General features: G+C 40.0%; 1 protein-coding gene across 10 annotated transcripts in view; it reads right to left on the minus strand.

Moving 5' to 3' along the window:
• Positions 1-20,337, minus strand: part of LOC309720435 (equilibrative nucleoside transporter 1-like) — a 38,168-nt gene extending 17,831 nt beyond the window's left edge. For 4 of the 10 annotated variants that reach the window (XM_082557365.1, XM_082557368.1, XM_082557369.1 and 1 more), the window contains exon 1: positions 7,001-7,277. The gene's annotated coding sequence lies outside the window, so the exon portion shown is untranslated. Of the gene's footprint in view, positions 1-7,000; positions 7,278-20,192 lie in introns of those variants that run through there. The other 6 variants (XM_082557375.1, XM_082557374.1, XM_082557372.1 and 3 more) reach the window with 2 other exon arrangements.
• Between the last annotated feature and the right edge of the window lie 3,258 nt (positions 20,338-23,595).

Raw genomic sequence — 23,595 nt, forward strand, 5'->3', positions numbered from 1 at the left:
TAGCCTCTCAACGATGTCCAAGTCCAACAATCAGCACTTCAGTTAACAAAGACTTAACAGCACTGGTGGTAATTTATTGTTTCCCCCTCTAGGAGAACTAGGGCAATTCAGACCAGCCCAAAAATGTATGTGAAAAATCTGGTCTGGTCACGCCACAATGATGCTACAATAAAGTGGGCTTCTCATCCCGTATTCACCTCATTTTATACTTGATAAAATTGAAAAGTCATTTTTGTTCTTCTCACATTTGTGTCATTAATCCAACTATAAAGATTTTACACAGTGTAAAAATGATCTTCAAACTTAAATATTGCAAGACCCATGTTGTTTTTGTGTTGGAGCACAAACATAAATCCACATCCTCATCACAACCTCAACCAAATCTGAGCCAAAGCTCATTTACAGGAACGAATGAGAAAGCCCTCACAGACTTCTACACAAATCAGGCTATCTAAAACCACAGGGCTCTTTCTCCTGGTGGACGTTACAAAGAATGCATGTTTCAAGCATGTCTTTTATTCTGATTACAATTAAATCTTGAAAAGTTCTCATTACTAAGGTAAAAATGAATTTGAAATTATTAATGTATGTACTCAGAACATAAAACTTGTGACTATGTACCTATGTGTATACTGCATCAAAGCAGAGACAAAGAAACTCTATTGGCATCCTTTTTTATAGCAAGTCAAAGCTTGCTGTAAAATAACCTATATTGTGTAGGCTTAAAAGTTAAAGAGGTTCTGAATGCAGTTTCCTCATTAAGTTAAAACCAAGCAAAACAGCACACATAAGGAGTCATGTGCTCTGGGCATGATCTAAACTTTACCATCCACACTGAGAAGTTTAACCCTCTCAAGGCAGGCGTTGCTGATTTGCAACAGTTAAAAACTAACAACCTGATTACCCCACATACATATTTTATGAGGTTTTTTTACTCAGAAGTACCACTGCAGGACTTGGTTGTGCATTAGCAACAAAAAGTTTAATTTGAGCCTGAGAGGGTTAAAAAGCAGTCGTTGAACGCAACATTCTCCATACAAATGTGTGTCCTGCGGGTATAGGTGGAACAATAGAGGCTGATTCCGAGAGCACAGATGGTATGACCATCTTCCTCATTGTGATCTCTCAGCAGTTATTGCTGGCATGTGAAAAAGAGTGGCACGTGTTATGGAAGTAATGCATGTCTATGTGGCGTGTTGGCCTGAATTTAGAGACAAGGACAGTGACAAGGGGTTTGGTGTATGGGGAAGTGAGCTTTTCAAAGTGGGATACAGTGGAGGGTAAGAAGTTAGAGTTAAAATGCCACTTAAATCAGAGCTAAACATGGATGGAAAAGGTTAGAAGTTCCTCTTTCTCACCTCTATAACAGAGACGCCTTTATCCCCAGGCTGAGTTACAGAATAGTTTGATGCTGGTCATATGATGACGTGTGTGAAGAATAAACTCTCTCCTCGAGGTCATGTCCCAGTGCTAATGGGAGCCAAACCCTTTTCAAGTCACAGCATTTTGACTTAGTAATATTAAACTGCAACTAGACTGGAACTGGATTGTTTTTCTAGGAATTAACCAGAGGAAATGGATATGGTGGTGCTGTTTATTTTAGCATGACTGCTGAAGACTGGATAGTTTTATACTGAGAATCTTGAAGAGACATGTCATGCTCAAGTTTGTGAACCCTCCCAACCCTGTGAATTAAATAACAGTCTGAGCAATAAGCTATCAGAACTTTTTCTGCAATTTGTACTGTTGAAATTAGACTTCTCTTTCTTAAATTGAGCTATTTTAGGGATTCAATAGTAGTTAAAGTTCTTAACACTCACAGACAATGGAGCTTCATTGGTCAGGCCCACTTAAGATCAAAGTGGGCTGTATGTGGCCCACGATGTAAAATGATTTTGATATCAGTAGCATTAGCGTGTGCCATTAAATGATCAGTGTGTGCAACCAGTAGGACGGAGGGGTGTTGTTAAAAAAAAAAAAACAAGCAATATGTAGCTGTGATTGGATAGCTTTTCAGGTCCGAAATTTCTCGAAGACAGAGCATGGAAACTACCACAATAGTGGTTTTGATCTACAGCACTTATCATCAAGCTTTCCAATACATCCCCTCCTACAGCGTGGGATTCCCCATCAGTATGTATTTACAACTCTCTATTCTAGCTCCACAACTGCATCCCACCACCGCAACACAAATAAACTTCCCACTAAATAAAGCCCTAAAAATATTAACCTACAAATCTGAATGTTTTTGGAATCCTCTCTAAGAAAAAAAAAAGGAATTTCTGCAATATTAACCCTCTGAGTCGTCATTGTGACTCGCTCCAAACTAGCTCTGAACCCGAACCTGAACATTCCAAGAAAGTAAGTTGGAATGATTTCCACAGGAGAACTTTTCTGAACTTCAATATGAGCAATTAAGGCAACAACAATAACAGTAAAGGATAGTGTTGATTGGCATATGACGGGGTGGCAAATACAACAGTTACCTAGGCAACTGTTACCTGCAACACCCACTAGCAATTGACCGTCAGCTACAAAGGGATGTGTGCTGAGTGAATCAGTTCCTGTGTGGACACTCCTTTAACTTTAACTGGCACTTCCAGTCTCCTGTTTTTGCTACCGGCTGGCTTTTGGCCCAGGTTGCTCCTTTGGCCGCCCTTTAGGCCATTCAGCACCTTCCCAGAAAGAATCTCACACAGTTGGATGTACTCCAATTCAACCTCAGGGACTGCTTGCTCTGCTCTGGTAATCTGCTGTGCACTTGAGGGCCAAATTAACCACAACCTGCAGGAGGTGAAAAGCTGGTTCATGTGCCGCTACGCTGAGCTCACCGAGGCAGCAGAGCAGAACAAAGACTACAAGCCGGCTGCTCCAGAGTTGGAGTTCATAAGCACTCACACAAGAGGCACATGGATATACAGCTGTTATTTTCACAATTTAGTTAGCAAATATAATGTTTGCAAAGTAAAACTTCGGTGTTTATTTGTGATTAATTGAAATCTGCACCTGACATCTTCATGTCTTTGACTGTAATATTTAACATAGAGAGGGAGAGAAAGGGCGAGAGCAGGATGAAGACGGCAAAGAGACGGAGCAAAAATAAACAGGTAAGACAGGACGTGTAGTAAAATTCACTAAAAATTATAAAGCTGTGTTGTCCCGTTATCGATTGTGGATCCCCCACTTGCTCTTATAAATTATTATAAGGTTATATTTTTGCCATTTTTTAATTTCTAGTTGAGTGCGGAGGATAGAGAGAGGACAAAGGAGAAAGAAGGAGGCAGCAGATGGTGAAGTTAGCTGGAAAAACAATACTTGGGTTTCACAAAGTAGTTTTTCATTTATTTCATGGATGCTTTGTGTGCTTTCCAGCAGCACACTTAAAAAATGCCAGTGGATATTCTAAACAACGCATATTAATATGAATGGTAGTTTATTCAGGATTCATACCACTCTAAACATGGCTCAAACAGGATGACTGCCACTACACTGACGAAGAGACTTCAGATCTATTCTCTAGTCATAAAATTGGGATATACGACGATACTTCTTTCCTGACTGAGCCTTTGCCTCGGGTTTGATAACTAAAGCCTCCACCCTAAAATGGCTGGATTAGACTGAGATCTCCGACTATTCACTCGGCTTATTCTTAAACACTACAATAGGTCATCCAACCAATTAGGTTGCTTTTGAAGGTAACATGGTAAAGCGACTCCAACTGAATTGAAGTTTGCAAATGTGAAAAGGGCTGATGACATTTGCAAACGGCATATTTTTTTTAATTAATTAGAAGGCACTGTATGGATAACGTTGTGATTGGGAGCTGAAACCCTCTAGAAGTTTGAACTAGAATCGCCCTGGGTTCAAGTATGACACACAAACTGAGGCACACACAGAAATTTCTGTTTGCTCCACAGCTCAGACTGAGGACACCCAGGAATACTTTATAGCTACGTTGTAGTATGTTGACTTTTACAGTCTTGATTTCAATTTCACGCAGTCTCTCCTCCAGTTTGTGTCATGGACAGTTTCACTATCTTGATTCTGTCTAAAGAGAACAACAAACTGAACGACTGAAAAAAAAGGAGGAAGACATGGGTGAAGCAAAAAATTCCATTTTAAAAAAAAAAAAAAGGGCCAGAAAAAATTTTCAACATGTTTGAGCTCATTTTTGAACAAAGAAGAGAGAATAAGAGAGGAGTTCTGGGTTGAATAAGGTTTACAGCTCAGTTTCTCAAAGCTTAAAGTGTGAAGCTGCGTTATTGACCATCACTTTATTGGCAGACTACATAAGGAAGTGGTTTACTCTGGTTGCCAATTCTCGTAGAGAGCGAGCAACCACTCACCCTGACTTTTATGCAAGTTAAGAGCAATGAACAGCAAAAAACTGCAACACTTTCATTTGAGATACAAGTTATATGCTGTCAAAGTATGTTGCTACAGTGATGTGCAAAGATCTTGAGCCACCCCTCATTTCTTTACATTGCGCTATCAAGGAGCTAGAAATGTGTCATTCATTTAGTCCAGTCCTGTACTTGACCGTTTTCAGACCAACCTGTTTTTGTGTGTGTGTGTGTCAAAAGAATTATTCAAGCATAAAAAAGGCACCTAATTAGAGGTGTGTCTACACATATGACAAAACCTAGTTTAAACTATGTGTCTAGTCACTTTGTTACACATTTCAATAAATCCAATGCATCCATTTCTCATGTTTCTATTCCTAATAGGATAAAGAACTGAATAAAGATTTGAGGGATGGTACAAGACTTTTACATGTACTTTATCTCTTAACGTATTTTAGGTTCACATGCTCATACATGTTCTTGCACACCCTCCTGCCTCACTGCAAACTAAGTACAGTAAACAGTAACACAATATCTTCACACTGCTTTCCAATTTTCACTGGGCCATGCATCAGTATAGCAACCACCTGCCCTGGCAGCAAATTTATGCTGCATAAAAGTTCAGTTTTTCATCACCTCAAAGCTGCTATTTGGTGTCAACGTCACAGTCAGTGGACATCACCAAACGCCGTGCCTGTACAGGCCTTTTATTCAGTCAGTGATAAAAAAAATAAATAAATACAAACAATGACTGTGACAGCTCATATTCAAGGAATATCCTGAGACGTTGGCAAATACCTTAATCTCATCACGTATACAAAAAAGGGATTTGAGTTGTCACGTTCACAGCAAGCAGACCTGCACAACAACCCAATACACAATGAAAGCAGATCAATGAAGGTAATTCAACAAACCTCTAACATCACTGGAGCTGGGAGTGGAAATACAATTGAAACACAATATCTGGCTTATTACTCATAACTCCATCTATTTACGTATAAGAAGTGAAAAACAACAGGAAGCACTCTCTACTGCAATCTTTATTTAGAAACAAACTACTACCTACTGCAACCATGCTGTCTAGGTTTTTCCCCTTTTTAGATTTTACCTACAAAAGCAATCCAGTGACTTACATAGATTGCTGTCTCAAACTGGGAATAATTATTTGCATGGGCAAATAAGAGCAGGAATCAATAACACAGGGAGATAAGGGAGACTTCAGTGAGGTACTGAGAGTATCAGGATTATAAATCCTTAGAATTTACAAAGAAATCCAATTCACACCAGAAGAAAGGGTGTTAAAAGGTCTCCAGATCTGTTGTCTTCACTGTGACCTGCTGTCTTTACACTCATTTTCCTTTCCCGCCACTCTAGCGGGAGCAGGAACAAAGCCTTTCTCCAGCTGCCCGTCTTTTCAGTTGGTTCAGGTGGTTTGGATGAATAGCAGACTGGCAACAGCAGCTCCATGACTGCACTACAGTCGGCACAGTTGAGTTGAAATACAAGGCAGTGAGTCAGTTTAGCCTAATCATTTCCTTCACATTAGCCAAAAATGATCTATGCTATATTCTGTAACCAAGAAGACTGGTTAAAGCTCAGGAAACAGGTGAAAACTTAACTCCCACTCTTACTAGTCACCCTGTGGTGGTCACAGCACCATCAGCTGTTCACTGGGGGGGGGGGAAGTTGCCATTCTGGCGCACTCTTCTCTCTGTTCAGGGGTCACAGAGTCACAAATAGACACAGATTCATGTGACCTGAAGCCAGGCCAGGAAAGACACTCAGTAAGGGAGAGAGCCTGCAACAGAACTACCCCCTATAAATCATCTAAGCATCACAAAACCACAAGAGAAAGAACCCCACAGGATGCCCACTCCCCTGTTCCAACCACACTTATGGTTTCAGATTACAACTGGCACGCTTAAGCGGTGAATGCATTCATTTCACCTGCTCATCAATTCATTTCATTAGCTCCTGTGTGATACCATCACGCACGTTGAAGAGCCCATTACAGCTGCCAACACACACACACACACACAACCAACCACGTGTCCAACGACTGATCACAAGGTTATCTAAAAATGTAGCACTGCTATATGCAATTCTTTCATTCGACAAGAGTTTCATTAGAGTCTTTTGTTTTTTAATCACAAAATTCGGGAAGAAGCTGCAGCAGTGGTTTAGATGTGTCACTCTCGTGCTGAGAGAAACAAAAACCGGCGAAATGCGAAGCGCAGGAATGAAAAAATGCGTTAAGAAACAGCGTTTTTTAGCACCACAATGTTTCCATTAGTCAGCCCTCTTCTCTAGCCGGACCGTCTGTGTCTAATTGCCGGGATAGAGCGCGAAAACGTGGCGCTAAATTTAATTTAAATCAACAAAGGACACACGCGGCCACGGAGTAACGAAAGCCCCGGTCAGTCTGCCTGTTTTTCTACCTCTTTAGATTATTTTAGGTATAAAAACGAACCACGGCCTCGTAACTTTAACATAACAGCACAAATCAGCATCCGATACAACAGCAACGTTATTTTTACGCTTAATCTGAAGGCGGTTTCAAACTACCGCGCATTTATGTGGCGATCCTTGATGATAAAGGTAAAATAAGCGTCTGTGAGTACAGACTAGCGCTCATTGACTGCAGTGTGATGTCTTACCTTACCGGAGTTGGTGGAGTTTCTTGTCCCCATCCACTCGTCTACTCAAATGAACAGACAGACACGCCTTCGTGGCATGATCATCACCCAATCATTTATCGCAAGTTTAGAACAACAAAAGCCGCACAGGGGACGAAAATAAGCCTGTTATTGGGTGGTAGCCCGCCAGGGTATAAAAACAAATATCTAAAATTAATAAATGAGCCCAAACACAACACGAAAGGATCCCTTTGTCACAGTCTGTGAGTTTTGCTCCGAGCCTTTAAGTTTTCTGCATTGTTTTTAATTTGTAGTTCAGGCTTATTCGTTTCAGACAGTGTTTCATCGAGCTTTTTCGTTTCAGCACTATCCGCAGGGGCGGATCTAGAAGGGTGGCATGGGGTGGCATGCCACCCCATGCCACGTTTTTTGTGTGATTTCAAATCCGTTTTGTTAATACAGTATGTCAGTGAAAAATAACTGACATAACTAAGGTTATTTTTTTCCTATTTTTTTGTTAAACACTTCCCATTTACACTTACTACAATGATTTGACATGCTCAACTACAACTACTAGATACAACCTTGCAGCTCAAGATTATTAATATATAACATAATAAACAAACAAACTGCTGTGTAGTAGAAGGCTGTTATATTAGCTTTTCCTCAATAAGCATATTTTGACACTAGTCAGGTGTACTTTTTTCATAAACAATGAATAAAAAAATTACTCATAAGAAAGTGTTTCTACACTGTAATTCTATTTAAAAGGAAAAAACGGAAAGAATACAATTTATGGAAACACACTATAAAATGTTATGGCTCGGCAAGTCAACTGCACTTTCAAAATCATCCCTGAATGGCACGCCGTGAAGCCTAACCAGTGACGAGGCGGAGGAAGCTTGAGTATTCGATGTGGGACGACAATAAAATGTCATCTGCCACCCAAGACTTTCTGGATGTGTAATGCCAATGTCTGTGACTGTTTTTGAAACATCTCTGATGAGTAATCATATCACTACTGATGTGACCAGCACAACCACAAATGTGGCAATTATATCACTCTAAAGAAGCAGCTTGTGGTACAAATGAAACCAAGTAATGCAAAAGTACTTGCCACAGCACAGCATGGTTTTTCTTTGTTTTTGCTACAAGAATTCAGAACTTCAAAATAACAACGAAAAAAACAAAGTAAGCAAAAATACCACCAACTAAATATATTCTATAACAAAGCAACCACCTTTTGCTTTGATAACACCTTTGCACAGTCAGCATCATAAGCAAGTCTTGAGGGAGTTTCCACATTTGCTGAGCAAGAAGCACGAAACAAAGTTTCTGCAAGGCACCATTACATAGATTGGAAGTGATGCAAACAGAGATAAATCCATGTTTGAGTGATGTTTCAACTTTGGTCATGAAAACCCATCAGCTGCGATTCTCCCATAGAGGAAGAAAAGGAATTTAATGTGTCTTCTACTTGAAGCCTGAGAAGCAATGATTCAGAATTCAATCACAAAGTTCGACAATCCTAATGAATGTATTCTTTGATCCTATTCTCTGATGTAGACAGAAATCAGTACATAAGGCAAAAACAGAGTTTGTACAGTTATAATTTTTGAAAGAGTTTGAAAGTCAATATTTGGTATGAGCACCTTTACTCTTCAGCACTGCCATTCTCTTAGACAAGCTTTCTAGTAATTTCTTAAAGTAGTCTTCGGGAATACTTCTCCAGGCTTCTTGAAAGACAATTAAAGCTTTTCTTTGAATGCTGGCTGCTTTTTGCTCCGTTTTCTATCAAGATGATCCCACACTGCTTCAGTAATGTCAAGTTTTGAGCTCTGCCAATCCATGACATGACATGCAGAAAAATAAACCTGTTGCCAAAAAAGACATTTTTCAGATGGTATCAGTGGTTTAAAATCAAACCCTTCTTTCTGCATTCCCAGCTCCATCAGTTTTGACAAGATCCCCAACACAACAGGCTGAAATGCAGCCCCACACCATGACAGAGCCTCCATCATATTTTACAGATGCTATAAACACTCATTGTTGCACCTCTCCTCACCTCCTCCAGGTGAGGAGAGGTGAGGTCAGTTCCTTGATCATTAATATGCAAATATTCATGACTACTGATCAACAACCACTGATCTTTTGGGATTTCCTTACCTGGATGATTGAGCTTGCATCAAAATGGTTTTCTCAAATGTTTTAAGGATAGATGTTACTGAGAAATATCTAGTTTTAGCTAATATAGCTCCTTGGGAATCACCTTGTTGGGGCAACCACTTTTTAAAATCAGATTTTGCCATGTGCCATGAGTTTGGCACATTTTATGCTTGAGTGATTCATAGGTCTGTGTTAAGTGGTTTAACAAACAAAACAACATTCTGGTCAGATACAAAGACTGGACTGACAGTGAGTAAAAAAGCAGCCAATATCCAAAGACAAAGATCTTCAGAGAGCCTGGATAACTATTGCCCAAGACCCCTTCAGAAAATTACAAGAAAAGTCTGGCTCCTTGGAAACAAAATAAAGAAATAAGAGGTATCTCAAGAGTTTTGCACAGTACTGTATTTCCAAAGCAGCACAATACAGATAGTTACCAGTAATTAATTCGGTGTTAAATATGGAGGGAGTTGTTTTAATTAAAAATGTACAATCAATTATTTACCATGCATTACTAATATTCACACTAACCTACAGTATTTTCGAATGCAAAGACATTAGGCACAGGAATTTGCCCTGAAGGCCAAAGCTGACTAAGTTTAACAGTCTGAGGCATATAGAGAAGGGCAAATCACCCACAGACAAGATTAGAAAGCCTATTTAGTATTCCTAAAGAGCTGTATTTGTGTAAAACAAAAAAAATGCCGAAAACATTTTTTTTCCCTTGTACTAGAAGAACTGAGTCCAGTTTTTGTCGTGATCAAAAGCTGGAAACAGATGAAATCGGTTATTGCTGTTGTGCAACACTTTGGCCTGCTGTATCTCTAAATAAAATACAAACATCTTACAGAATCTTTTAGAGTACAGCTTGTCTCAAGAGTGTGCAAAAAGAGACACCAGCATATAATTTCATCATAAAACGTGGGCCGTTGTTTGTGGACATTTTTGTGTCGAGTCTGGATACACTTAACCCTGTTTACTCATATAGTTGTGGTAGGTACACAGTCATCCACACCCTGTCTCCCCTCCGTCTAAAAAAAGCTTGCGGCGGTTTCGGACAGAAACCATCTGTGACGGAGAACAAGTCTGTCTGCTTCCCTGCAAACCCAAACCCAGTGAACGACGAGCTGAGCAAAGAGGACTGAGGGTCCACTGTCTCTCTCTCTCTCTGCTGGTGTGAAGACACAAAACTGCACAGCATTTCCATCACTGGCCTTTCAAATGTATTTTTGTAACTATATATGTCTGTGGCTTGTTTATTGGCTTGTGTAGCCAAAGAGGAAAGTCGGTTAGCAGCTTGTCAGTGCTGTAAGGCACAAACTTAACTGGGTTTTTCCATGAAGAGGACTGAGACTGCCAGGGAGAAGGAAAATAAAAGAAAGGAAAAAAAGAGAATATGGGTTCTATGAGAGACTTCTTTCATGAGGCAATGTTGAGCATGAACGCAGAGATATCTGACGGGTAATGTGGGAAAGATAAATGCAGGTGACGACCAGAAAATTGGGGCAGAGAAAACAGCAGCAACTGTAACCCAACGGGTGTGCGTGTTTGTGGTCTTTGGCGAAAACTGACTCCTTTGGAGCGCCTGTGTGACATCTGGCAGAGGCGGTTTTAGCCTGCACAAGCTGAACATGCAGCCAAAGCAACCTTTCATATTGTCAATGAGAGCCTGAAAAAACAATCAATGGCCTTCTTCTTTTTGTTGTGTCGCTGTCAGATGAAATGCTTAACCCCTTCGCTTCCCGCTGACCCACGAACAGCTTCCTTGTTTTGCCATTTTTAGAACAAAAGTTAAGCAAATAAACATCACACGTCTAATTCGAGAACATCTTGTGAAGTTTGTGGCATAAGAGGTGCACGCAGAGAGAGGAGGAGGGCATGACGTGAATAGGCTGGAAGTGGCTTTCTGACCACATACTGAGATTTAAGAAGACAGTGGTAAAGAAAGGAATCCCAACGGATGGCCTCTAAACCCCCGAATGGCTTAGGAAGCAGGGTGAAGTAAGCTCTCTACTGGAGGATGAGGATTTTAAGACCTGGCTCCATTTTTAGGGTTTAAAACTTGGACTGAAGTGATAAAGACAAACAAACAAAGAAAAACTCCTCACAAAGATATGTGAGAGTGGAATCCCTGTTTTCATTACCTCAGAAGCCCCTTCAAACTCCCAACTGAGTGCGAGTCGTTGCAAGGGTCACGCGGTACTATGAAATCCCTGTCACAATGGACCATCAGCAAATCTGCTACTGCACAGACAAGGAATTCCCCTCAATCTGGAGGTGCGTTGAGGGACAGGATTTTGAAACAGTCCATTATGGGATTTACATCCAAATCCAGAAAATTTAAAACTGGCATTAGTCCCAAATTGTGCAACTTGAAGAGTTGCTGCTCACATTCTTCTGTGTGACCATGAAATAAAACAGAAACCATCAGACTTTAATTTGCTGAATTCCCTTAAATCACTTCTTCATATATCACTAACTTGGTATGTATAAGTGTTGATAAAAGCTTATCTAAGCGTATCTGAAAAATGAATCGCTCCTGCACATAAAAATGATCTTTTCCATCAATCACTGAGCTCATTTTTCATTTCAGGATGGACAAACAGGTGTGCACATTTATACGAAACTGGAGACAGAGAACAGAAGTTATTTATGTCAGTTTGAGCAGGTTTTAACCTTCCACTGAATGCTGTTAAAATGTATGAATTACATGATGTTAAAACAAAGAAATGCTTCATTTTACAAGGTGTGTTTGTTCTGTACACAGAAATTTTGAGTCCATCCATGTGCAATGAACACACACGGAGAAGGCAGCGGGGAGAAGTCGGGGGGTTAGGTGCCTTACTTAAGAGCACTTGACACGTAGATCTTCTGAGATAGCGGGAACCCACCCACAAATTTCTCACACCACTCTCAGTCACAGTTGCCCTCAAAAAAAACAGTTGCGAACAGTTGCGAGTCTGTTCTGCACATGCGGAGGCGGAGGCTGTGTGAGTGTGCATTCTTGTCATTTCTACATTTCTATTATCCTTAAAATTAATTTGTGTTGTAGCAGATTTGTTCTGACAACAGGACAGAGACCAGTTCTCTGGAAAGAGCTGCTGTTATCCCAGGAAATAAAGTGGTACTAAAAAAAGCCCAGAAATATGGAAACTGGAACCAACAAACAATTAATTGCTTTATTCCACAGTTCATAACAAATGGCAAGTGCTTCTCAGGCATAAAAGGTCAACATTTAATACATTGATATGTTTGCAGTGCATTTCAATCACATTTAATCCCAATGTGGTGTAAGGAAGGTGTCAGCAACCTGCAGCTCTGAACCCAGATTCTTAACGTGGCTTTATCTGATTTCATCCTTAAGACTGCTGGCTTACAGGCATGGTTAATATGCAGCTGGAGTTAATTCTAAATTAACTGAAGAAATCCTTCATTTTACAAGGGGTTGGGGCTCTAGGTGCCTTACTTGAGAGAAATTGGCCCTTTATTTTAGACTCTTAACCAGTCTGTTGTAGGGCTAACACACCATTGAGTCTCACACCTACATCCAATTTAGAATCACCACTTAACCTAACATCTAACATCCATATCACTGGACTTCTGTAGGAAGCCAGAGTAAGATGCAAACTCTGCAGGGTCCAGGACCTTCTTGCAATGAAGCAGCAGGGCTAACCAGTGCACCACCATGCAGCCCCTAAGCACAAACCAACATTCAAGAATATTAAACAGGAACTAAAATCTCAAAGCATCACGAGTCCCAGGTACCAAGACTTCAAGCCATGAGTTACATTCACGTATCATCATCATCGTTCAGATGAGAATTGCAGAAAGATAGAAAGGTATAATCGGTGACCAACCGAACACAAAGCAAGAACTGTGTGACACACAAACCAACCTAAAAAAACATCCACGTTTTCCCTCACTCATTCTAGAACTGAATCCATCCAAGCACTATCATAAAAAGCCTTCCCACAAAGCTCTATATTGGCTAATAAGAAGCACTAAAAACATGCTCTGTGCATCCCTGATTAAAGCTCCTCCAGCAAGTCTCCTCTGTCCTTCTGATGCAATCTAGGAACTGATTTCATTCAACATGACACACTGAAATTGCTTTACGTGTCACAGGCAAGTAGACAGAGGGAACGAGGAGGCACAAATTAGAGATGATGAAAGCGCTCTGCCTCTATGTCAAAACTATGCAAACAGTGTCTGAATATCTATCTATCTATAAGGTCAGTCAATTGTAAGTGAGCTAAAAGTGTGTTTTCATGTAGAGAAAAGCAGAAACTGCACAGAAAAAACCCCACTTAAAAACATAAAATCCCTGTTTTTATGTGGGCACTAGCTAACTCAATCTGTGATGTCACAACATGTGTTTTTCATAACTGCTTAACAAGGTTAGTGTCTTTGAAATTGTTGAATCCAAAGTCTCCATGCCCAGTTTTACTATGAACTAACCGCACAGACATTCACCGCGACACACACAACAAATATTAAACTGCAGTAAATGTGAGAAATCTCGCGATTCTGCACATGATCTGAACTGCAGCTGAAGTCCATGACTGCATGCGTGTAAACGTATACGTGTTTGCATGCAGCCGCCTGTGTTTTCTTTGAGTATCTACTTACATAACATCATCTGTGAAAACAGCTCAGGAAATCTGAATTCCCCACTGACAGACAGCTGTTACAAGACTTTAGGTCCGGAGTACATTTGGCTATCAGATCATGACCATCTATAGATCTACTCTTCTCCTTGATGTTGTTTGCCACTCTTCTTAATGCCATCAGTTTTCGCCCAGGCCCTGCTTTACATCTTATCAGGAGCTTACAGCCATCCTGTTGGTCTGTCCCCATAAGGGAAAATAATCAAGCAGAGGTAACCAGATGCAAAGGCTTTATTTTTTTAACATTTTGGAGGTCTGTTTTCTGTGGTGTGGTTGCCCATTTGAAACCCAGTACTCAATTGTTCTTGATTTCCCAGTCTTATTTAACCTTGACTGTTTTCATCTCCCTCCACTTCACACACAGGCCGTCTGTTGAAACCATAATGGAAACAAAGGCACACTTGAGGCTGTAATTGCTTAAGAAATGTGTTTAGTGAAATTATATTTTCACAGTGGCACAGCACATAATTTCAGACTGTCAGAGTCAGGTGATGAGGCTCTCTACAGTCACTTTAAAAAAAAAATTGCAGTTCTTCAGTTTCACCCTGGATTTCAAAGGATTAGTAATGGAGTCAGATATTTATTTAAACTATGGAAATTTTCTGCATAGTTTATCCAGAACATTAACAATGAATTGCAGTTCATGTTCTGCATGAAAATACAGAGTTTTTTCTGTGCTTGGTCTTAGGAATTCATATAAAAATGTTGTTTTCACTCGCTGGGCCCATGTCCTCATTTTCGGTTTGTCAGCGTCTTAGTAGGTAAAGGTGAATGGCTTGGACATGAATTGAGCTGCGGTTTGGGGAAAGCCTCGAAGGGGAATGGCTCCCGGGCCTGGCAGATCCCCATGTGCCAAAGAGAATTGAAGAAGTTAAAGAATTGAAAAGGGGAGGGAGGGTGGGGCACGTAAATGAGAATGAACAGCTTGTAGAACTGGGGGAACTTATATAGATGAGAACTGGAAGGAGGGTGTTGGAGGCAGCTGCTAAAGTTCATTTTTAATTGTCAAAAAAGTAAAATTAAAATTGCTGGTTACAATAAGCCTGTGTGTGTACGCAATGACTGCAGAGCTCCAGTTAGTTAAAAAACTGGATGCACTTCCAAAAGTATGAGTATTTTCCTCAGTCTCCTGACTAGTCGTGGTGTTGTAGAGCTTTATATTCTACTTCCATCTGAGAATAGTTTGAAGCATCTACAAGGATGTCCAAACAGAGTGGAAGTGTGTAGGATGTGTGGGCAGGATTGGTAGAAAAGTAAAGGGACACCTTTGTGGTCAGGCTTTATTCTACGTGGCCATCCTTCCACCTTTCCCAACCTCTCGGTCCTTACCAACTATATCCAGCATAGAGACAGTTACAACCGTGGGCCTAAAGAACCGTATCTCTGGTTGCTTTCTTTCAAAATTTTATGTCATAATCACTGATCACATGAGTGCTCCTTGATGGCAAGAAGAGTCTGGATGGTCAGAGGAGTCATCAAAAAAGCAAAGCTATACAACGGCGCAGTATAAAGTGATAAAAACAGATTTATTCTGTTTTATGGAGAAAAAAAAACAAGACTTTGGTGATATTGTTCAAGGTTCAAGGTTCTTTATTTGTCACATACATAGTTATACAAGTATAACACACAGGTAGAGGAAGAACACACACACATATATATATATATATATATATATATATATATATATATATATATATATATATATATATATATATATCACTGACCCTTTTTGAAATAAGTTTAAACTTGAAATTTTATTTATGATAAAATAAATGATAAATGATTATTAAAAAAATTACAGAGTTTTGGGCACAAGCTTTTCAACTTTTGAAAGGCGGCATTTAAGAAAGACAGCCACTAGCTTAAAGAGAGGTAGAAGGACACTGTAACAGCTTGTTTCACACTGAGGATGAACTGTAGGCTGGCCTTTATTTGCTCGTTAAGCTGACACCAGATCCCTCAGCTGCGTGTGGACCACATGGCAGTGTGACACTTGATGATTAAGTGTGAGGCATCTGCCACATGCATGGCCAAACAGTGACTGTGAGACGTGTCATGGGCACCATCATCAATGCATCTCAAACAGAGATGTGGGAAAGGTTCAGTTCTACAGTTTTTCATTTATTATTAATAGATAATGAACAAAGGAAGCATGTTTATCATATATTATATTGTGTTTGTTTACATGACACCTCTACTCTCTTTTAGCCTCAAGTTGCACTGCTGAGACTTTGACCACAAGTGGCATGACATCATCACACAGACGATCATGCAACAGACCCCGACATCTGTCAACAATATCATTATTTGGAGGCGGAGTTAGCATTTTGCAAAAGCATTGTTTGATAAAGGTGTGATATGCTTTTAAATGTTTAAGGAGGATTTAAGATCTCAGTAAATCAGAGATAAAAGACTAAATGATGCCTCAAGGATTTTAATTTTTTCCAAAAGGTTTTTTAAAAAAACTGAATATGAAACAAACAAAAACAAACAAACAACGCACCAGTATCTAGAATCTAACAACATTCATTTTTGTAAAGAAAATAAAGATAAACATTCTCTTTTTATACTGACCTTGGATTTATCTATTGTTTAGGATGTTTTAATAGACGGACTTATAGACATTACCCAAAGGAGGTGAAAGTCTTTTACCTGCCAGCTCCCAGCTAAAAAACTATGTCATGTCTGATTGCACTGACGTGAGAACACTCCAAGTAATGGGGCACAGAATTCCTACCTTGCAGATATGCTGCCTCCAGCATGCTCACTCTAAACCAGGGAATACACGCAAGAGTGAGAATACTACTGATGCAGCTAGTCTCCTGCTGTGTGCTACATATGAGGAAGGACGAAAAAGGACACTGACTCTTCAAACATATTTAAACAGCTACAGACTGGAGAACACTCTTTATATGATGTAAAGATACCAAAACACAGGAAAGCCTGCTTTGCCCTCTTATGCATGCAACCTTGTTGCACTGGTGTGCAATGAGCTTGTGGTTGTCTTGCAGTCTAGCCTGGTTGCAAAATGTTTTCAGAATTAAGGAAACCATAAACCTCAAAAGACGTATACTGTGTGCTGTATGCGTGTATCACAAAATGGCATGCATATATCAGTCTGCAGATTTAGATATGTTGGGCAACAACATTATTCACATGACTTGAATGTTTTTTGAGTAGACCCAAGTCATCTAGTAAGTCATACATTTCTATCAATAGCCTCAGAATTGTTTCTCTTTCTTCTAAATCTTAAACTTAGTATTTCCCAGATCTTAGTTGACAAAAACCAAACTGACCTCAGTTTGCTCAACTAAACTCAACAAACTTCTGTGTTTGTGTAAAATATGCCTTATTCGACTTCTGAAAACAAACCTGAGATTATTTACTGATGAAACTTAATCAGACCACATTCCTGGGTATTTTCTGCAGAAATACGCTCAGGTTATTTGTAATCTCAGACTTCTTTATTTTTAGTGACTGTAGAAGCCCTCTCAGTTTAGTTCAGACACCCTCCTTTTGTCCCTTTTGTTTCTATAGTAAGTTAATCATAATATCCATCATGGAAGTCTGTATACATACTAACAGCTTTGTGAAGTTGTAGTTACATGTTAACCAGTACTTAACTAGTGATACACTGTTATCAATGCAGATGTTTAAAATAACTAGCTGACTGCAGTTTCACTTTTTCTGTTTCTTGCTTTTGTTTTTGTTGGTATTTACTTTGTGATAATGAACTAAATAAACCTTCTTTAGATGAGCACAACTAATTGTTTAAAGTCTTTCAGCACTTAATCATGCTTATTTTGAACATTTCACAAAGACAAAACTGCCCTAAAACATTTCAACAAACAACTGCTCTTGCTAATGGTAAAACAACACTGCAGAAAGCAGTGTCACCTGAGTATGTTAGCACACAAACTAGCACTACTTACAGTAGACTGTAAGTGAGATGCACAAGGTCAGCAACAATACTGAGGTTTTGGGTGTTTAAATGATCCACGGGTTCAAAGTGCGCAAAGAAAATATGCCCCACACCCTTACACTACAGGCACTAGCCTGAACCTTTGTTACATGCCAAGATGGATCCATACTTTCATGTTGCTTACACTAAATTCTGACTCAGCCGAATGTCGCAGCAGAAACTGGGACTCATTAGATCAACATCCTATTGTCTAATTTGTCTAATCTGTTTCAGAGATGCTCTTCTGCAGATCAGCAGCTTCTACAATACTCAGACCAACAACCATGCTACATTCACAGTCACTTAAATCCCCATTCTTGCTCATTCAGCAGATCATCTTGACCATGTCTACATGCCTAAATGCATTAAGTTGAACAAGTGTCCCTAACAAAATGACCATAAAGTGTACATTAAACAATAAGTAGACATCTGAAGCGGTTTGTGCCACCAAAGATGAAGAAAGGTTTGGAGGTAACCAAAGACACTGGGATCCTCCTCTGGGCCATGTCAAAGCAGGACAGGATTTCCTTTCCTTTGCATTTATTTCAACTGTTGTTTTCATGAAACTGTGAAGGACATTTCCTTCTATTTCACCAGTTAAATACATAAACAGATTGGTTTGTCTCTACAAAATAAAGTCAGTTGTGTTTAAGACCTTGATTCGGTTTTGGTTAGTCCACTGCATCATGTTACCCTGCTGCACACTCACACTACGTGCTGTTCCACCCCCGTCTGATTTTCAGATTGAACTTTCTAATTATAGCTGCATAATTGTCTCAGGGCATAACGTCCTGGTAGGAGATCAAAAAGAGAGAGCTGCAGAAAAGGACAGTAAACTGGGCTCAGTTAATAAGGTGCTGAAGGCCGGTTACAGAGCTAGTAGGGAGTTCAGCATCTTGCTCAAACTCACAATGATCCTCGGCTTCTGCAGTCTGTAATCTAATCACTTCTATCTATGTGCCTCTGTTACAAGAACAAGAGAAAACAATCAGGATGTCACATAGTTTTATTGTTTTCCTAATGAATAGGAAACTTAACAGATTTTGCAAACAAAGGCCCATTAACTAGTAAAGTGCTACTCACTGGGGTGTTGCTAAAGTGGGGACGTGGGGTGGGGGTGGTTTCTTTTCCCCCTGGAATTTGATTGACATCCCCTCCCAGTTTCCCCCAGAATTGTTTTATCAAATCAGTGCAAGTGGGAAAAACTACAGGAGGGACGAGGAGGTCTGGATCCAGTGATCGGGTTCACTGCTTAAAGTACCACTCCCTAAACTCCATTACATTTCAGATGTCAGCCTAAAACTCTGTTCTACAACTGAGCAGAACAAAACATGCTTACAGTTGCAACCAGACTGCACTTTGTTGAATCTTGGCTGCTATGTTCTTATAGGTCAGCTGCATCTCCGAATGCATGGCTAAATTATGGAAACCGGTAATGTTTTTAAACCTCCGAAGGAGGAGGAGCAGGAATAGCTGACACCCGATGATGTTTTAGTGATGTTTATGGTTTTGTATGGTTTGGGGTTTTTAATAATCAGCATATAGGAAATGTAGTTCTCCTTTAATTGGCAAGTCTATAAAATAACTGAACATTAGGAGCGGCATGAGTTCACAAAGCTCTGCGGTCATCTTGCCTTTATCTTTTGTCAAGTTCAAATCCAAATATTTTCAGTTTCAGTGAGATAAGACTGAGAACAAATCAATTCTTCTAATGATCAACTACATTTTTGATGACTGTTTTCGAACTGAGAACATCAGCTCCAGTGAGGATGTAACCTGCTCCTCTTTACATGCACAGCTGTGTTCACTGCAGGAGAAAACCAACAGACCATATTATCACTGAGAGAATAGCAGCTTTCTCAAAGCCACAGGAGCGCTGATATGCAAGCAGCTTTAAAGGTGCAACACACTCCACCAACATTATAGCAAGCACACAGAGGACAGGGAGAGAGAGAGTCTGAAATGGTGTGTGAGCACTGAAAACACCAGCCAAATGTTCACATGATACAGTAGTGTTTTTAGATCAGTGGGGTCTATTCTCGGAGCTCTTTCATGTTATCTCCTGCTGCATAGAGTGTGTGTGTGAGTATTTGAAAGGAGGGATCTCCATTCTCACACTGCCACCTGCTGTGGCGCCTCAACTCAAACCGTGCACAAGTCTCAACCTCTGGCCTGCACCAACGTTGAGTCCAAACGAGTCATCTTTCAACTTCCTCTGCAGCTATCACAACAAAAACGCGGGGTTTGTGTGGACTGTTCCACAGCTATTCCGCCTCACATCAAAATTCGAGTACAGCTCTCTGCCCTCAGTCACGCGTCATCTGGCGCACTTTCAGCACCATGCGCAGCATTTGACCTTGTCACCGGTTCTGCTGGAGTTTCACCAGCTCGTCCCAAACAGACAGGAACACAGACTTACCTAATGCAACCAGCCTGCGATAACCTCACATTCGAGCAGCACGGAGCTTTGTGGGGAACAGCGTTGACGCGTTCATTCGTCTGTTTTCTCTCGTCTCATTCAGCCGCGAAATTAGACCCTGTTCGTGCAGCTGGCACACATAGATGGGCTACTGACTGCAGGGTGGGGGTGGCAGGCGAAAGGGATTTCTGTGACTGGTCTAGATTTCGTCAAATAGCGGGCCAGGGTTTTTACAAATAAGCCACCAGATTATAATCCTTTTAAAACTACAACCAGAGCTTGATACTGGGTCAGAGAGAGAGAGGACACAGTTATCTAAGTATTCGTCCATGCATTTTGTCACCACAGTCTGTCTCACACTGTTGTGGACCAGCAGCCACCTACTCTTAACCATAAGAGTCTCATAAGAGTGTTAATTTATGCACTATTAATTGTATGCATCCTCCCAGGTCCCATGTATATCTTCTACATATACTGCAGCTGTCTGTGTTTAAAAGTAAACATGGCTCAAATCGTTGTAAAGACTTGGAAACAAATTAGATACACTATCAGTGAATATTTCGCAGGCATGTTCTGGATGAACATTTCGTGACTTTTTCATCGGGGAGTGCTGATAAGAAAATGCAACCCATATGGCATTATTTTCATTAAAAACACGGAGAGGTATTTATTGTTACAGAGTAGATGTTGCGAATCTGTAAGAAGTGAGAAATGTTTTAAGTAAATATTTTTTCAAAAAATAGCTTAAACCTGATATTTATGAGCGAAGTCCGGCGCAGAGATACGATTTCCCTTTCGGGATTAACTTGGTGATCGAGAAAGGAGGGTGTAATTTGAGAAATGTTTGCTTGAATTAGTGATGGTATATTCTGAAACTCACCAATAAATTAGAAGGAAATCATATTTATGGTTGGGTTTTTTTCTCACTTAATGTTGGATAAGAAATGTGCGCGCCTTCTGTGGATGCTTTACAGCACAGATGGTTTATTTTGTAACCCCGAATTCCATTTTTTATTCATGTTGCTGGTTTGTTATAAATAAAGTTACAGATGACAAACGAGGCTTTGCTTGATCCAGCTCTATGCAGAGAGCTGGGACATGTGAGGAAACAGCTTCTACCCCCAGCTGCAGCATCATCATCAGTTATTCTTTCTTCTTTGGAATTTGTAAAATTCCTGATCATGGCTGAATCCCAGCTCAATTCAAAGTCTTATTACTATACTCAGTGCACAATACTACTTCTCAGATACCCTGCAGACACACACACAAACACACACACTGAGAAAAGCATAACCCTTCTTCTCATGAGCTCAACTGTGAGACACGTCCTGACCCACATAAGGAAAATTCCTCCAATTCCCTTGCGTAAGTTTCACATAATTTAAATCGCAGGAGATTAACCACTTGACTGTTTTTTTTTCTCAACAAGGTATGGGAGGATTATATCAAATAACCTTAGTTAGGATCAAACACTGCTGCTATATAGAGACTATACACTCTTACTTACTGTAGCTCAGACTGTCTATAATGAAGTAGTGGTTGAAGCACATCAAGCCACGTCAGGGAACTGTAAACAAATTATCTGGTGAGGTTTGAGCCACTGAGTCCCCATTTGGGCTGGACATGAACAGACATGTGGGAAATAGTGTCCAAGGATCCAGTGGTGTCTGCTGATGATCCCGTGTCTTTGTGGGTGGTTGCATAACCAGATTAGGGCAGTTAGTTTTAGGCTCTGGGGTCACTGGGGCCTGATTATGCTCTTTAGCTTTTTCAATCTGAATCGCCTGAAGCAGCTTCCCAAACACTGAGATTCCTGAATGTGCTGCTGTTCTGTGTGAAACTTTTAGGCCACATGGAAGAGATTCTCGGGAAAGGCCTAAAAAAAGGCTTAACAAGTTCCTGAACAAGTCATAGATGATGGCGAATGTAGCTTTCCAGCTGCTGTTCTCAAGAGTGAGTGATTAAAATTGAAAAATGAAAGCTCTAGAAAAAATATAAACCATGACAGAAAAAACATTTGAGGAGTAAATACCAAGTTTAATAAAGGTTTTGAAATCAATGCATGAACAGAGTTCATTTAGTTGACTAAGATGTGCTACATGTCATGATTAAGCAGGATTGTGAGGCAAGCTTAAATACAACAATTGAAATGTTCAAAAATCAACTACTGGAGGTGGGAAAATATATTTTCTTACACCGACTGAGACGTTGGATAGATAAATAAAGGTTCTTGCAGTACCACCTAGTGGTGAATTATTTTCTTCTCAGGCTGGACAGAGGTATGCAAAAAGTAAAGTGGGTAAACGCTTCAGGGTAAACTCCATTATTAACCAATCAAAACACACACAAGACACTGCACAGCACACTCTCTGTGTTGTAAACTGGAGGTCATATATATCACTCAGTCTAAAAAATAAAGGACTTTTTCTTTGTAACTGAACTGAATTATTTTGTCAGTTTGCACTATGCATGTGCACATCCTGAATTAATCAGTGATAACTTCTCTTGTAAATGTAAAACTAGTTAGCCTAGAAAAATGAGAGCACATGAGTACTAGCTACACTCATGGCTCACTGGATATTTTTTGCGTTTTGTTGCAGTTTCAGCCAGTCTGGCGCCTTGGTCACTTAAACCAACTTTGTTCCTCAGCTTTAACTTCAACAGGTTGTTTTGATTATATCTTCATGTCTAAATGCATTGAGTTGCTGCCATGTGGCTGATTAGATATTTGTGTTAATGAGCAGCTGAACGGGTGTACCTATTGCACAATGATATAATTCACTCCCAAATTTCCCAACCTGCGCTCAGTGTACAAACATTCACTCGTGTGCAGACTGTTTCGATGGTTTTGGATCTATTCCCTGGGTCCTTGTGTTTATCTTCTGATTTCTGTTTACTTTGTTCTGGACTTTGTTATTTTATTGGACTTATTTCAGCATTAATGCTTGTTTTTTTCATCAGTCATTCTATCTCTGGTGTCCTGCTTTTGGCTTCTCTTGTCCACATAATTGATGATAATTCCAGCTCTTCTTTTACTTTTTAAAATCTGTTTTTAAAACTGTGTTTTGTCACGTTGACCTCTGTGCATATTTGAATGAATGGTGCTGTAAAAATGACAATGTAGTTTCCCACCGTAAGCAAACACACTTCTAGAGAGAAGCAATCATCTTGAAAATAAACACTCTTATTCATTAGACTGTAGTAGTCCATGATAATTCACCACTACAGCACACTGTGGAGGTTATATTTCCAAACTGACATCTGAAGATTGTTCACTTTCAGAGTTACATTCAGATACTCTTGAACTCATCTACAGCATGAAGGCAAAACATGTCTGGATGGAGAAACAACCAGTGAACTTTTACATCCAGAGATTCTCTGCAAGTACATGAGGTCATGTGAC

This window comes from Aulonocara stuartgranti, assembly GCF_965226115.1.
Source record: "Aulonocara stuartgranti genome assembly, chromosome: 13".
Classification (NCBI taxonomy): domain Eukaryota; kingdom Metazoa; phylum Chordata; class Actinopteri; order Cichliformes; family Cichlidae; genus Aulonocara; species Aulonocara stuartgranti.